We start from the raw sequence: 16619 nt of genomic DNA on the forward strand, positions 1-16619 counted from the left end.
CAACTAAAGCAGAATTCTTTGGTAAAACTGCCGTGCTTTGGAAGAGGAAATGCTTACAGACCTCGCTACAGCCTGCCTTGGTTGAGGCAGTTCGCTCCACGTCGGAAACCCTGCATATAGAAGTTCATTCGTGGAAGAGCCCAAAGAGTACACAGTGGGAGAAAAGCTGCTTGTGTTACCCCTGCAACTAAAGCAGAGTTCTACCGTTAAAACTGCGTGGTTTGGGAGAGGATATGCTTACAGTCATCGCTACAGCCTGCCTTGGTTGAGGCAGTTCGCTCCACGTGGGAAACCATGCATATAGAAGTTCATTCGTGGAAGAGCCCAAAGAGTACACAGTGGGAGAAAAGCTGCTTGTGTTACCCCTGCAACTAAAGCAGAGTTCTACCGTTAAAACTGAGTGGTTTGGGAGAGGATATGCTTACAGTCCTCGCTACAGCCTGCCTTGGTTGAGGCAGTTCGCTCCACTTTGGAAACCCTGCATATAGAAGTTCATTCGTGGAAGAGCCCAAAGAGTACACAGTGGGAGAAAAGCTGCTTGTGTTACCCCTGCAACTAAAGCAGAGTTCTACCTTTAAAACTGCGTGGTTTGGGAGAGGATATGCTTACAGTCCTCGCTACAGCCTGCCTTGGTTGAGGCAGGTCGCTCCACGTCGCAAAACCCTGCATATAGAAGTTCATACGTGGAAGAGCACAAAGAGTACACAGTGTGAGAAAAGCTGCTTGTGTTACCCCTGCAGCTAAAGCAGAGTTCTACCGTAAAAACTGCGTGGTTTGGGAGAGGATATGCTTACAGTCCTCGCTACAGCCTGCATTGGTTGAGGCAGTTCGCTCCACGTCGCAAACCCTGCATATAGAAGTTCATTTGTGGAAGAGCCCAAAGAGTACACAGTGGGAGAAAAACTGCTTGTGTTACCCCTGCAACTAAAGCAGAGTTCTACCGTTAAAACTGCGTGGTTTGGGAGAGGATATTCTTACAGTCCTCGCTACAGCCTGCCTTGGTTGAGGCAGTTCGCTCCACGTCGAAAACCCTGCATATAGAAGTTCATTCGTGGAAGAGCCCAAAGAGTACACAGTGGGAGAAAAGCTGCTTGTGTTACCCCTGAAACTAAAGCAGATTTCTACCGTTAAAACTGCGTGGTTTGGGAGAGGATATGCTTACAGTCCTCGCTAGAGCCTGCCATGGTGGAGGCAGTTCGCTCCCCTGGGAATCCCTGCATAAAAAAGTTCATTCGTGTAAGAGCCCCAAGAGAACACAGTGGGAGTAATGCTGCTTGTATTCCACCTGCAACTAAAGCAGAATTCTTTGGTAAAACTGCCGTGTTTTGTAAGAGGAAATGCTTACAGTACTCGCTACAGCCTGCCTTGGTTGAGGCAGTTCGCTCCACGTCTGAAACCCTGCATATAGAAGTTCATTCTTGGAAGAGCCCAAAGAGTACACAGTGGGAGAAAAGCTGCTTGTGTTACCCCTGCAACTAAAGCAGAGTTCTACCGTAAAAACTGCGTGTTTTGGGAGAGGATATGCTTACAGTCCTTGCTACAGCCTTCCACGGTTGAGGCAGTTCGATCCACGTGGGAATCCCTGCATAAAGAAGTTCATTCGTGTAAGAGCCCAAAGAGTACACAGTGGGAGAAATGATGCTTGTGTTACACCTGCAACTAAAGCAGAATTCTTTGGTAAAACTGCCGTGCTTTGGAAGAGGAAATGCTTACATTCCTCGCTACAGCCTGCCTTGGTTGAGGCAGTTCGCTCCACGTCGGAAACCCTGCATATAGAAGTTCATTCGTGGAAGAGCCCAAAGAGTACACAGTGGGAGAAAAGCTGCTTGTGTTACCCCTGCAACTAAAGCAGAGTTCTACCGTTAAAACTGCGTGGTTTGGGAGAGGATATGCTTACAGTCATCGCTACAGCCTGCCTTGGTTGAGGCAGTTCGCTCCACGTGGGAAACCATGCATATAGAAGTTCATTCGTGGAAGAGCCCAAAGAGTACACAGTGGGAGAAAAGCTGCTTGTGTTACCCCTGCAACTAAAGCAGAGTTCTACCGTAAAAACTGCGTGGTTTGGGAGAGGATATGCTTACATTCCTCGCTACAGCCTGCATTGGTTGAGGCAGTTCGCTCCACGTCGCAAACCCTGCATATAGAAGTTCATTTGTGGAAGAGCCCAAAGAGTACACAGTGGGAGAAAAGCTGCTTGTGTTACCCCTGAAACTAAAGCAGATTTCTACCGTTAAAACTGCGTGGTTTGGGAGAGGATATGCTTACAGTCCTCGCTAGAGCCTGCCATGGTGGAGGCTGTTCGCTCCCCTGGGAATCCCTGCATAAAAAAGTTCATTCGTGTAAGAGCCCCAAGCGAACACAGTGGGAGTAATGCTGCTTGTATTCCACCTGCAACTGAAGCAGAATTCTTTGGTAAAACTGCCGTGTTTTGTAAGAGGAAATGCTTACAGTCCTCGCTACAGCCTGCCTTGGTTGAGGTAGTTCGCTCCACGTCTGAAACCCTGCATATAGAACTTCATTCTTGGAAGAGCCCAAAGAGTACACAGTGGGAGAAAAGCTGCTTGTGTTACCCCTGCAACTAAAGCAGAGTTCTACCGTAAAAACTGCGTGTTTTGGGAGAGGATATGCTTACAGTCCTCGCTACAGCCTTCCACGGTTGAGGCAGTTCGATCCACGTGGGAATCCCTGCATAAAGAAGTTCATTCGTGTAAGAGCCCAAAGAGTACACAGTGGGAGAAATGATGCTTGTGTTACACCTGCAACTAAAGCAGAATTCTTTGGTAAAACTGCCGTGCTTTGGAAGAGGAAATGCTTACAGACCTCGCTACAGCCTGCCTTGGTTGAGGCAGTTCGCTCCACGTCGGAAACCCTGCATATAGAAGTTCATTCGTGGAAGAGCCCAAAGAGTACACAGTGGGAGAAAAGCTGCTTGTGTTACCCCTGCAACTAAAGCAGAGTTCTACCGTTAAAACTGCGTGGTTTGGGAGAGGATATGCTTACAGTCATCGCTACAGCCTGCCTTGGTTGAGGCAGTTCGCTCCACGTGGGAAACCATGCATATAGAAGTTCATTCGTGGAAGAGCCCAAAGAGTACACAGTGGGAGAAAAGCTGCTTGTGTTACCCCTGCAACTAAAGCAGAGTTCTACCGTTAAAACTGAGTGGTTTGGGAGAGGATATGCTTACAGTCCTCGCTACAGCCTGCCTTGGTTGAGGCAGTTCGCTCCACTTTGGAAACCCTGCATATAGAAGTTCATTCGTGGAAGAGCCCAAAGAGTACACAGTGGGAGAAAAGCTGCTTGTGTTACCCCTGCAACTAAAGCAGAGTTCTACCTTTAAAACTGCGTGGTTTGGGAGAGGATATGCTTACAGTCCTCGCTACAGCCTGCCTTGGTTGAGGCAGGTCGCTCCACGTCGCAAAACCCTGCATATAGAAGTTCATACGTGGAAGAGCACAAAGAGTACACAGTGTGAGAAAAGCTGCTTGTGTTACCCCTGCAACTAAAGCAGAGTTCTACCGTAAAAACTGCGTGGTTTGGGAGAGGATATGCTTACAGTCCTCGCTACAGCCTGCATTGGTTGAGGCAGTTCGCTCCACGTCGCAAACCCTGCATATAGAAGTTCATTTGTGGAAGAGCCCAAAGAGTACACAGTGGGAGAAAAACTGCTTGTGTTACCCCTGCAACTAAAGCAGAGTTCTACCGTTAAAACTGCGTGGTTTGGGAGAGGATATTCTTACAGTCCTCGCTACAGCCTGCCTTGGTTGAGGCAGTTCGCTCCACGTCGAAAACCCTGCATATAGAAGTTCATTCGTGGAAGAGCCCAAAGAGTACACAGTGGGAGAAAAGCTGCTTGTGTTACCCCTGAAACTAAAGCAGATTTCTACCGTTAAAACTGCGTGGTTTGGGAGAGGATATGCTTACAGTCCTCGCTAGAGCCTGCCATGGTGGAGGCAGTTCGCTCCCCTGGGAATCCCTGCATAAAAAAGTTCATTCGTGTAAGAGCCCCAAGAGAACACAGTGGGAGTAATGCTGCTTGTATTCCACCTGCAACTAAAGCAGAATTCTTTGGTAAAACTGCCGTGTTTTGTAAGAGGAAATGCTTACAGTCCTCGCTACAGCCTGCCTTGGTTGAGGCAGTTCGCTCCACGTCTGAAACCCTGCATATAGAAGTTCATTCTTGGAAGAGCCCAAAGAGTACACAGTGGGAGAAAAGCTGCTTGTGTTACCCCTGCAACTAAAGCAGAGTTCTACCGTAAAAACTGCGTGTTTTGGGAGAGGATATTCTTACAGTCCTCGCTACAGCCTTCCACGGTTGAGGCAGTTCGATCCACGTGGGAATCCCTGCATAAAGAAGTTCATTCGTGTAAGAGCCCAAAGAGTACACAGTGGGAGAAATGATGCTTGTGTTACACCTGCAACTAAAGCAGAATTCTTTGGTAAAACTGCCGTGCTTTGGAAGAGGAAATGCTTACATTCCTCGCTACAGCCTGCCTTGGTTGAGGCAGTTCGCTCCACGTCGGAAACCCTGCATATAGAAGTTCATTCGTGGAAGAGCCCAAAGAGTACACAGTGGGAGAAAAGCTGCTTGTGTTACCCCTGCAACTAAAGCAGAGTTCTACCGTTAAAACTGCGTGGTTTGGGAGAGGATATGCTTACAGTCATCGCTACAGCCTGCCTTGGTTGAGGCAGTTCGCTCCACGTGGGAAACCATGCATATAGAAGTTCATTCGTGGAAGAGCCCAAAGAGTACACAGTGGGAGAAAAGCTGCTTGTGTTACCCCTGCAACTAAAGCAGAGTTCTACCGTAAAAACTGCGTGGTTTGGGAGAGGATATGCTTACATTCCTCGCTACAGCCTGCATTGGTTGAGGCAGTTCGCTCCACGTCGCAAACCCTGCATATAGAAGTTCATTTGTGGAAGAGCCCAAAGAGTACACAGTGGGAGAAAAGCTGCTTGTGTTACCCCTGAAACTAAAGCAGATTTCTACCGTTAAAACTGCGTGGTTTGGGAGAGGATATGCTTACAGTCCTCGCTAGAGCCTGCCATGGTGGAGGCTGTTCGCTCCCCTGGGAATCCCTGCATAAAAAAGTTCATTCGTGTAAGAGCCCCAAGCGAACACAGTGGGAGTAATGCTGCTTGTATTCCACCTGCAACTGAAGCAGAATTCTTTGGTAAAACTGCCGTGTTTTGTAAGAGGAAATGCTTACAGTCCTCGCTACAGCCTGCCTTGGTTGAGGTAGTTCGCTCCACGTCTGAAACCCTGCATATAGAACTTCATTCTTGGAAGAGCCCAAAGAGTACACAGTGGGAGAAAAGCTGCTTGTGTTACCCCTGCAACTAAAGCAGAGTTCTACCGTAAAAACTGCGTGTTTTGGGAGAGGATATGCTTACAGTCCTCGCTACAGCCTTCCACGGTTGAGGCAGTTCGATCCACGTGGGAATCCCTGCATAAAGAAGTTCATTCGTGTAAGAGCCCAAAGAGTACACAGTGGGAGAAATGATGCTTGTGTTACACCTGCAACTAAAGCAGAATTCTTTGGTAAAACTGCCGTGCTTTGGAAGAGGAAATGCTTACAGACCTCGCTACAGCCTGCCTTGGTTGAGGCAGTTCGCTCCACGTCGGAAACCCTGCATATAGAAGTTCATTCGTGGAAGAGCCCAAAGAGTACACAGTGGGAGAAAAGCTGCTTGTGTTACCCCTGCAACTAAAGCAGAGTTCTACCGTTAAAACTGCGTGGTTTGGGAGAGGATATGCTTACAGTCATCGCTACAGCCTGCCTTGGTTGAGGCAGTTCGCTCCACGTGGGAAACCATGCATATAGAAGTTCATTCGTGGAAGAGCCCAAAGAGTACACAGTGGGAGAAAAGCTGCTTGTGTTACCCCTGCAACTAAAGCAGAGTTCTACCGTTAAAACTGAGTGGTTTGGGAGAGGATATGCTTACAGTCCTCGCTACAGCCTGCCTTGGTTGAGGCAGTTCGCTCCACTTTGGAAACCCTGCATATAGAAGTTCATTCGTGGAAGAGCCCAAAGAGTACACAGTGGGAGAAAAGCTGCTTGTGTTACCCCTGCAACTAAAGCAGAGTTCTACCTTTAAAACTGCGTGGTTTGGGAGAGGATATGCTTACAGTCCTCGCTACAGCCTGCCTTGGTTGAGGCAGGTCGCTCCACGTCGCAAAACCCTGCATATAGAAGTTCATACGTGGAAGAGCACAAAGAGTACACAGTGTGAGAAAAGCTGCTTGTGTTACCCCTGCAACTAAAGCAGAGTTCTACCGTAAAAACTGCGTGGTTTGGGAGAGGATATGCTTACAGTCCTCGCTACAGCCTGCATTGGTTGAGGCAGTTCGCTCCACGTCGCAAACCCTGCATATAGAAGTTCATTTGTGGAAGAGCCCAAAGAGTACACAGTGGGAGAAAAACTGCTTGTGTTACCCCTGCAACTAAAGCAGAGTTCTACCGTTAAAACTGCGTGGTTTGGGAGAGGATATTCTTACAGTCCTCGCTACAGCCTGCCTTGGTTGAGGCAGGTCGCTCCACGTCGCAAAACCCTGCATATAGAAGTTCATACGTGGAAGAGCACAAAGAGTACACAGTGTGAGAAAAGCTGCTTGTGTTACCCCTGCAACTAAAGCAGAGTTCTACCGTAAAAACTGCGTGGTTTGGGAGAGGATATGCTTACAGTCCTCGCTACAGCCTGCATTGGTTGAGGCAGTTCGCTCCACGTCGCAAACCCTGCATATAGAAGTTCATTTGTGGAAGAGCCCAAAGAGTACACAGTGGGAGAAAAACTGCTTGTGTTACCCCTGCAACTAAAGCAGAGTTCTACCGTTAAAACTGCGTGGTTTGGGAGAGGATATTCTTACAGTCCTCGCTACAGCCTGCCTTGGTTGAGGCAGTTCGCTCCACGTCGAAAACCCTGCATATAGAAGTTCATTCGTGGAAGAGCCCAAAGAGTACACAGTGGGAGAAAAGCTGCTTGTGTTACCCCTGAAACTAAAGCAGATTTCTACCGTTAAAACTGCGTGGTTTGGGAGAGGATATGCTTACAGTCCTCGCTAGAGCCTGCCATGGTGGAGGCAGTTCGCTCCCCTGGGAATCCCTGCATAAAAAAGTTCATTCGTGTAAGAGCCCCAAGAGAACACAGTGGGAGTAATGCTGCTTGTATTCCACCTGCAACTAAAGCAGAATTCTTTGGTAAAACTGCCGTGTTTTGTAAGAGGAAATGCTTACAGTCCTCGCTACAGCCTGCCTTGGTTGAGGCAGTTCGCTCCACGTCTGAAACCCTGCATATAGAAGTTCATTCTTGGAAGAGCCCAAAGAGTACACAGTGGGAGAAAAGCTGCTTGTGTTACCCCTGCAACTAAAGCAGAGTTCTACCGTAAAAACTGCGTGTTTTGGGAGAGGATATGCTTACAGTCCTCGCTACAGCCTTCCACGGTTGAGGCAGTTCGATCCACGTGGGAATCCCTGCATAAAGAAGTTCATTCGTGTAAGAGCCCAAAGAGTACACAGTGGGAGAAATGATGCTTGTGTTACACCTGCAACTAAAGCAGAATTCTTTGGTAAAACTGCCGTGCTTTGGAAGAGGAAATGCTTACATTCCTCGCTACAGCCTGCCTTGGTTGAGGCAGTTCGCTCCACGTCGGAAACCCTGCATATAGAAGTTCATTCGTGGAAGAGCCCAAAGAGTACACAGTGGGAGAAAAGCTGCTTGTGTTACCCCTGCAACTAAAGCAGAGTTCTACCGTTAAAACTGCGTGGTTTGGGAGAGGATATGCTTACAGTCATCGCTACAGCCTGCCTTGGTTGAGGCAGTTCGCTCCACGTGGGAAACCATGCATATAGAAGTTCATTCGTGGAAGAGCCCAAAGAGTACACAGTGGGAGAAAAGCTGCTTGTGTTACCCCTGCAACTAAAGCAGAGTTCTACCGTTAAAACTGCGTGGTTTGGGAGAGGATATGCTTACAGTCCTCGCTAGAGCCTGCCATGGTGGAGGCTGTTCGCTCCCCTGGGAATCCCTGCATAAAAAAGTTCATTCGTGTAAGAGCCGCAAGCGAACACAGTGGGAGTAATGCTGCTTGTATTCCACCTGCAACTAAAGCAGAATTCTTTGGTAAAACTGCCGTGTTTTGTAAGAGGAAATGCTTACAGTCCTCGCTACAGCCTGCCTTGGTTGAGGTAGTTCGCTCCACGTCTGAAACCCTGCATATAGAACTTCATTCTTGGAAGAGCCCAAAGAGTACACAGTGTGAGAAAAGCTGCTTGTGTTACCCCTGCAACTAAAGCAGAGTTCTACCGTAAAAACTGCGTGTTTTGGGAGAGGATATGCTTACAGTCCTCGCTACAGCCTTCCACGGTTGAGGCAGTTCGATCCACGTGGGAATCCCTGCATAAAGAAGTTCATTCGTGTAAGAGCCCAAAGAGTACACAGTGGGAGAAATGATGCTTGTGTTACACCTGCAACTAAAGCAGAATTCTTTGGTAAAACTGCCGTGCTTTGGAAGAGGAAATGCTTACAGACCTCGCTACAGCCTGCCTTGGTTGAGGCAGTTCGCTCCACGTCGGAAACCCTGCATATAGAAGTTCATTCGTGGAAGAGCCCAAAGAGTACACAGTGGGAGAAAAGCTGCTTGTGTTACCCCTGCAACTAAAGCAGAGTTCTACCGTTAAAACTGAGTGGTTTGGGAGAGGATATGCTTACAGTCCTCGCTACAGCCTGCCTTGGTTGAGGCAGTTCGCTCCACGTGGGAAACCATGCATATAGAAGTTCATTCGTGGAAGAGCCCAAAGAGTACACAGTGGGAGAAAAGCTGCTTGTGTTACCCCTGCAACTAAAGCAGAGTTCTACCGTTAAAACTGAGTGGTTTGGGAGAGGATATGCTTACAGTCCTCGCTACAGCCTGCCTTGGTTGAGGCAGGTCGCTCCACGTCGCAAACCCTGCATATAGAAGTTCATACGTGGAAGAGCACAAAGAGTACACAGTGTGAGAAAAGCTGCTTGTGTTACCCCTGCAACTAAAGCAGAGTTCTACCTTTAAAACTGCGTGGTTTGGGAGAGGATATGCTTACAGTCCTCGCTACAGCCTGCCTTGGTTGAGGCAGTTCGCTCCACGTCGAAAACCCTGCATATAGAAGTTCATTCGTGGAAGAGCCCAAAGAGTACACAGTGGGAGAAAAGCTGCTTGTGTTACCCCTGAAACTAAAGCAGATTTCTACCGTTAAAACTGCGTGGTTTGGGAGAGGATATGCTTACAGTCCTCGCTAGAGCCTGCCATGGTGGAGGCAGTTCGCTCCCCTGGGAATCCCTGCATAAAAAAGTTCATTCGTGTAAGAGCCCCAAGAGAACACAGTGGGAGTAATGCTGCTTGTATTCCACCTGCAACTAAAGCAGAATTCTTTGGTAAAACTGCCGTGTTTTGTAAGAGGAAATGCTTACAGTCCTCGCTACAGCCTGCCTTGGTTGAGGCAGTTCGCTCCACGTCTGAAACCCTGCATATAGAAGTTCATTCTTGGAAGAGCCCAAAGAGTACACAGTGGGAGAAAAGCTGCTTGTGTTACCCCTGCAACTAAAGCAGAGTTCTACCGTAAAAACTGCGTGTTTTGGGAGAGGATATGCTTACAGTCCTCGCTACAGCCTTCCACGGTTGAGGCAGTTCGATCCACGTGGGAATCCCTGCATAAAGAAGTTCATTCGTGTAAGAGCCCAAAGAGTACACAGTGGGAGAAATGATGCTTGTGTTACACCTGCAACTAAAGCAGAATTCTTTGGTAAAACTGCCGTGCTTTGGAAGAGGAAATGCTTACAGACCTCGCTACAGCCTGCCTTGGTTGAGGCAGTTCGCTCCACGTCGGAAACCCTGCATATAGAAGTTCATTCGTGGAAGAGCCCAAAGAGTACACAGTGGGAGAAAAGCTGCTTGTGTTACCCCTGCAACTAAAGCAGAGTTCTACCGTTAAAACTGCGTGGTTTGGGAGAGGATATGCTTACAGTCATCGCTACAGCCTGCCTTGGTTGAGGCAGTTCGCTCCACGTGGGAAACCATGCATATAGAAGTTCATTCGTGGAAGAGCCCAAAGAGTACACAGTGGGAGAAAAGCTGCTTGTGTTACCCCTGCAACTAAAGCAGAGTTCTACCGTTAAAACTGAGTGGTTTGGGAGAGGATATGCTTACAATCCTCGCTACAGCCTGCCTTGGTTGAGGCAGTTCGCTCCACTTTGGAAACCCTGCATATAGAAGTTCATTCGTGGAAGAGCCCAAAGAGTACACAGTGGGAGAAAAGCTGCTTGTGTTACCCCTGCAACTAAAGCAGAGTTCTACCTTTAAAACTGCGTGGTTTGGGAGAGGATATGCTTACAGTCCTCGCTACAGCCTGCCTTGGTTGAGGCAGGTCGCTCCACGTCGCAAACCCTGCATATAGAAGTTCATACGTGGAAGAGCACAAAGAGTACACAGTGTGAGAAAAGCTGCTTGTGTTACCCCTGCAACTAAAGCAGAGTTCTACCGTAAAAACTGCGTGGTTTGGGAGAGGATATGCTTACAGTCCTCGCTACAGCCTGCATTGGTTGAGGCAGTTCGCTCCACGTCGCAAACCCTGCATATAGAAGTTCATTTGTGGAAGAGCCCAAAGAGTACACAGTGGGAGAAAAGCTGCTTGTGTTACCCCTGCAACTAAAGCAGAGTTCTACCGTTAAAACTGCGTGGTTTGGGAGAGGATATTCTTACAGTCCTCGCTACAGCCTGCCTTGGTTGAGGCAGTTCGCTCCACGTCGAAAACCCTGCATATAGAAGTTCATTCGTGGAAGAGCCCAAAGAGTACACAGTGGGAGAAAAGCTGCTTGTGTTACCCCTGAAACTAAAGCAGATTTCTACCGTTAAAACTGCGTGGTTTGGGAGAGGATATGCTTACAGTCCTCGCTAGAGCCTGCCATGGTGGAGGCAGTTCGCTCCCCTGGGAATCCCTGCATAAAAAAGTTCATTCGTGTAAGAGCCCCAAGAGAACACAGTGGGAGTAATGCTGCTTGTATTCCACCTGCAACTAAAGCAGAATTCTTTGGTAAAACTGCCGTGTTTTGTAAGAGGAAATGCTTACAGTCCTCGCTACAGCCTGCCTTGGTTGAGGCAGTTCGCTCCACGTCTGAAACCCTGCATATAGAAGTTCATTCTTGGAAGAGCCCAAAGAGTACACAGTGGGAGAAAAGCTGCTTGTGTTACCCCTGCAACTAAAGCAGAGTTCTACCGTAAAAACTGCGTGTTTTGGGAGAGGATATGCTTACAGTCCTCGCTACAGCCTTCCACGGTTGAGGCAGTTCGATCCACGTGGGAATCCCTGCATAAAGAAGTTCATTCGTGTAAGAGCCCAAAGGGTACACAGTGGGAGAAATGATGCTTGTGTTACACCTGCAACTAAAGCAGAATTCTTTGGTAAAACTGCCGTGCTTTGGAAGAGGAAATGCTTACATTCCTCGCTACAGCCTGCATTGGTTGAGGCAGTTCGCTCCACGTCGGAAACCCTGCATATAGAAGTTCATTCGTGGAAGAGCCCAAAGAGTACACAGTGGGAGAAAAGCTGCTTGTGTTACCCCTGCAACTAAAGCAGAGTTCTACCGTTAAAACTGCGTGGTTTGGGAGAGGATATGCTTACAGTCATCGCTACAGCCTGCCTTGGTTGAGGCAGTTCGCTCCACGTGGGAAACCATGCATATAGAAGTTCATTCGTGGAAGAGCCCAAAGAGTACACAGTGGGAGAAAAGCTGCTTGTGTTACCCCTGCAACTAAAGCAGAGTTCTACCGTAAAAACTGCGTGGTTTGGGAGAGGATATGCTTACAGTCCTCGCTACAGCCTGCATTGGTTGAGGCAGTTCGCTCCACGTCGCAAACCCTGCATATAGAAGTTCATTTGTGGAAGAGCCCAAAGAGTACACAGTGGGAGAAAAGCTGCTTGTGTTACCCCTGAAACTAAAGCAGATTTCTACCGTTAAAACTGCGTGGTTTGGGAGAGGATATGCTTACAGTCCTCGCTAGAGCCTGCCATGGTGGAGGCTGTTCGCTCCCCTGGGAATCCCTGCATAAAAAAGTTCATTCGTGTAAGAGCCCCAAGCGAACACAGTGGGAGTAATGCTGCTTGTATTCCACCTGCAACTAAAGCAGAATTCTTTGGTAAAACTGCCGTGTTTTGTAAGAGGAAATGCTTACAGTCCTCGCTACAGCCTGCCTTGGTTGAGGTAGTTCGCTCCACGTCTGAAACCCTGCATATAGAAGTTCATTCTTGGAAGAGCCCAAAGAGTACACAGTGGGAGAAAAGCTGCTTGTGTTACCCCTGCAACTAAAGCAGAGTTCTACCGTAAAAACTGCGTGTTTTGGGAGAGGATATGCTTACAGTCCTCGCTACAGCCTTCCACGGTTGAGGCAGTTCGATCCACGTGGGAATCCCTGCATAAAGAAGTTCATTCGTGTAAGAGCCCAAAGAGTACACAGTGGGAGAAATGATGCTTGTGTTACACCTGCAACTAAAGCAGAATTCTTTGGTAAAACTGCCGTGCTTTGGAAGAGGAAATGCTTACAGACCTCGCTACAGCCTGCCTTGGTTGAGGCAGTTCGCTCCACGTCGGAAACCCTGCATATAGAAGTTCATTCGTGGAAGAGCCCAAAGAGTACACAGTGGGAGAAAAGCTGCTTGTGTTACCCCTGCAACTAAAGCAGAGTTCTACCGTTAAAACTGCGTGGTTTGGGAGAGGATATGCTTACAGTCATCGCTACAGCCTGCCTTGGTTGAGGCAGTTCGCTCCACGTGGGAAACCATGCATATAGAAGTTCATTCGTGGAAGAGCCCAAAGAGTACACAGTGGGAGAAAAGCTGCTTGTGTTACCCCTGCAAATAAAGCAGAGTTCTACCGTTAAAACTGAGTGGTTTGGGAGAGGATATGCTTACAGTCCTCGCTACAGCCTGCCTTGGTTGAGGCAGTTCGCTCCACTTTGGAAACCCTGCATATAGAAGTTCATTCGTGGAAGAGCCCAAAGAGTACACAGTGGGAGAAAAGCTGCTTGTGTTACCCCTGCAACTAAAGCAGAGTTCTACCTTTAAAACTGCGTGGTTTGGGAGAGGATATGCTTACAGTCCTCGCTACAGCCTGCCTTGGTTGAGGCAGGTCGCTCCACGTCGCAAACCCTGCATATAGAAGTTCATACGTGGAAGAGCACAAAGAGTACACAGTGTGAGAAAAGCTGCTTGTGTTACCCCTGCAACTAAAGCAGAGTTCTACCGTAAAAACTGCGTGGTTTGGGAGAGGATATGCTTACAGTCCTCGCTACAGCCTGCATTGGTTGAGGCAGTTCGCTCCACGTCGCAAACCCTGCATATAGAAGTTCATTTGTGGAAGAGCCCAAAGAGTACACAGTGGGAGAAAAACTGCTTGTGTTACCCCTGCAACTAAAGCAGAGTTCTACAGTTAAAACTGCGTGGTTTGGGAGAGGATATTCTTACAGTCCTCGCTACAGCCTGCCTTGGTTGAGGCAGTTCGCTCCACGTCGAAAACCCTGCATACAGAAGTTCATTCGTGGAAGAGCCCAAAGAGTACACAGTGGGAGAAAAGCTGCTTGTGTTACCCCTGAAACTAAAGCAGATTTCTACCGTTAAAACTGCGTGCTTTGGGAGAGGATATGCTTACAGTCCTCGCTAGAGCCTGCCATGGTGGAGGCAGTTCGCTCCCCTGGGAATCCCTGCATAAAAAAGTTCATTCGTGTAAGAGCCCCAAGAGAACACAGTGGGAGTAATGCTGCTTGTATTCCACCTGCAACTAAAGCAGAATTCTTTGGTAAAACTGCCGTGTTTTGTAAGAGGAAATGCTTACAGTCCTCGCTACAGCCTGCCTTGGTTGAGGCAGTTCGCTCCACGTCTGAAACCCTGCATATAGAAGTTCATTCTTGGAAGAGCCCAAAGAGTACACAGTGGGAGAAAAGCTGCTTGTGTTACCCCTGCAACTAAAGCAGAGTTCTACCGTAAAAACTGCGTGTTTTGGGAGAGGATATGCTTACAGTCCTCGCTACAGCCTTCCACGGTTGAGGCAGTTCGCTCCACGTGGGAATCCCTGCATAAAGAAGTTCATTCGTGTAAGAGCCCAAAGAGTACACAGTGGGAGAAATGATGCTTGTGTTACACCTGCAACTAAAGCAGAATTCTTTGGTAAAACTGCCGTGCTTTGGAAGAGGAAATGCTTACAGACCTCGCTACAGCCTGCCTTGGTTGAGGCAGTTCGCTCCACGTCGGAAACCCTGCATATAGAAGTTCATTCGTGGAAGAGCCCAAAGAGTACACAGTGGGAGAAAAGCTGCTTGTGTTACCCCTGCAACTAAAGCAGAGTTCTACCGTTAAAACTGCGTGGTTTGGGAGAGGATATGCTTACAGTCCTCGCTACAGCCTGCCTTGGTTGAGGCAGTTCGCTCCACGTGGGAAACCATGCATATAGAAGTTCATTCGTGGAAGAGCCCAAAGAGTACACAGTGGGAGAAAAGCTGCTTGTGTTACCCCTGCAACTAAAGCAGAGTTCTACCGTTAAAACTGAGTGGTTTGGGAGAGGATATGCTTACAGTCCTCGCTACAGCCTGCCTTGGTTGAGGCAGTTCGCTCCACTTTGGAAACCCTGCATATAGAAGTTCATTCGTGGAAGAGCCCAAAGAGTACACAGTGGGAGAAAAGCTGCTTGTGTTACCCCTGCAACTAAAGCAGAGTTCTACCTTTAAAACTGCGTGGTTTGTGAGAGGATATGCTTACAGTCCTCGCTACAGCCTGCCTTGGTTGAGGCAGGTCGCTCCACGTCGCAAACCCTGCATATAGAAGTTCATACGTGGAAGAGCACAAAGAGTACACAGTGTGAGAAAAGCTGCTTGTGTTACCCCTGCAACTAAAGCAGAGTTCTACCGTAAAAACTGCGTGGTTTGGGAGAGGATATGCTTACAGTCCTCGCTACAGCCTGCATTGGTTGAGGCAGTTCGCTCCACGTCGCAAACCCTGCATATAGAAGTTCATTTGTGGAAGAGCCCAAAGAGTACACAGTGGGAGAAAAGCTGCTTGTGTTACCCCTGAAACTAAAGCAGATTTCTACCGTTAAAACTGCGTGGTTTGGGAGAGGATATGCTTACAGTCCTCGCTAGAGCCTGCCATGGTGGAGGCTGTTCGCTCCCCTGGGAATCCCTGCATAAAAAAGTTCATTCGTGTAAGAGCCCCAAGAGAACACAGTGGGAGTAATGCTGCTTGTATTCCACCTGCAACTAAAGCAGAATTCTTTGGTAAAACTGCCGTGTTTTGTAAGAGGAAATGCTTACAGTCCTCGCTACAGCCTGCCTTGGTTGAGGTAGTTCGCTCCACGTCTGAAACCCTGCATATAGAAGTTCATTCTTGGAAGAGCCCAAAGAGTACACAGTGGGAGAAAAGCTGCTTGTGTTACCCCTGCAACTAAAGCAGAGTTCTACCGTAAAAACTGCGTGTTTTGGGAGAGGATATGCTTACAGTCCTCGCTACAGCCTTCCACGGTTGAGGCAGTTCGATCCACGTGGGAATCCCTGCATAAAGAAGTTCATTCGTGTAAGAGCCCAAAGAGTACACAGTGGGAGAAATGATGCTTGTGTTACACCTGCAACTAAAGCAGAATTCTTTGGTAAAACTGCCGTGCTTTGGAAGAGGAAATGCTTACATTCCTCGCTACAGCCTGCCTTGGTTGAGGCAGTTCGCTCCACGTCGGAAACCCTGCATATAGAAGTTCATTCGTGGAAGAGCCCAAAGAGTACACAGTGGGAGAAAAGCTGCTTGTGTTACCCCTGCAACTAAAGCAGAGTTCTACCGTTAAAACTGCGTGGTTTGGGAGAGGATATGCTTACAGTCATCGCTACAGCCTGCCTTGGTTGAGGCAGTTCGCTCCACGTGGGAAACCATGCATATAGAAGTTCATTCGTGGAAGAGCCCAAAGAGTACACAGTGGGAGAAAAGCTGCTTGTGTTACCCCTGCAACTAAAGCAGAGTTCTACCTTTAAAACTGCGTGGTTTGGGAGAGGATATGCTTACAGTCCTCGCTACAGCCTGCCTTGGTTGAGGCAGGTCGCTCCACGTCGCAAACCCTGCATATAGAAGTTCATACGTGGAAGAGCACAAAGAGTACACAGTGTGAGAAAAGCTGCTTGTGTTACCCCTGCAACTAAAGCAGAGTTCTACCGTAAAACCTGCGTGGTTTGGGAGAGGATATGCTTACAGTCCTCGCTACAGCCTGCATTGGTTGAGGCAGTTCGCTCCACGTCGCAAACCCTGCATATAGAAGTTCATTTGTGGAAGAGCCCAAAGAGTACACAGTGGGAGAAAAACTGCTTGTGTTACCCCTGCAACTAAAGCAGAGTTCTACCGTTAAAACTGCGTGGTTTGGGAGAGGATATTCTTACAGTCCTCGCTACAGCCTGCCTTGGTTGAGGCAGTTCGCTCCACTTCGAAAACCCTGCATATAGAAGTTCATTCGTGGAAGAGCCCAAAGAGTACACAGTGGGAGAAAAGCTGCTTGTGTTACCCCTGAAACTAAAGCAGATTTCTACCGTTAAAACTGCGTGGTTTGGGAGAGGATATGCTTACAGTCCTCGC

Source organism: Mesoplodon densirostris, chromosome 19 (genome assembly GCF_025265405.1).
Source record: "Mesoplodon densirostris isolate mMesDen1 chromosome 19, mMesDen1 primary haplotype, whole genome shotgun sequence".
Classification (NCBI taxonomy): Eukaryota; Metazoa; Chordata; class Mammalia; order Artiodactyla; family Ziphiidae; genus Mesoplodon; species Mesoplodon densirostris.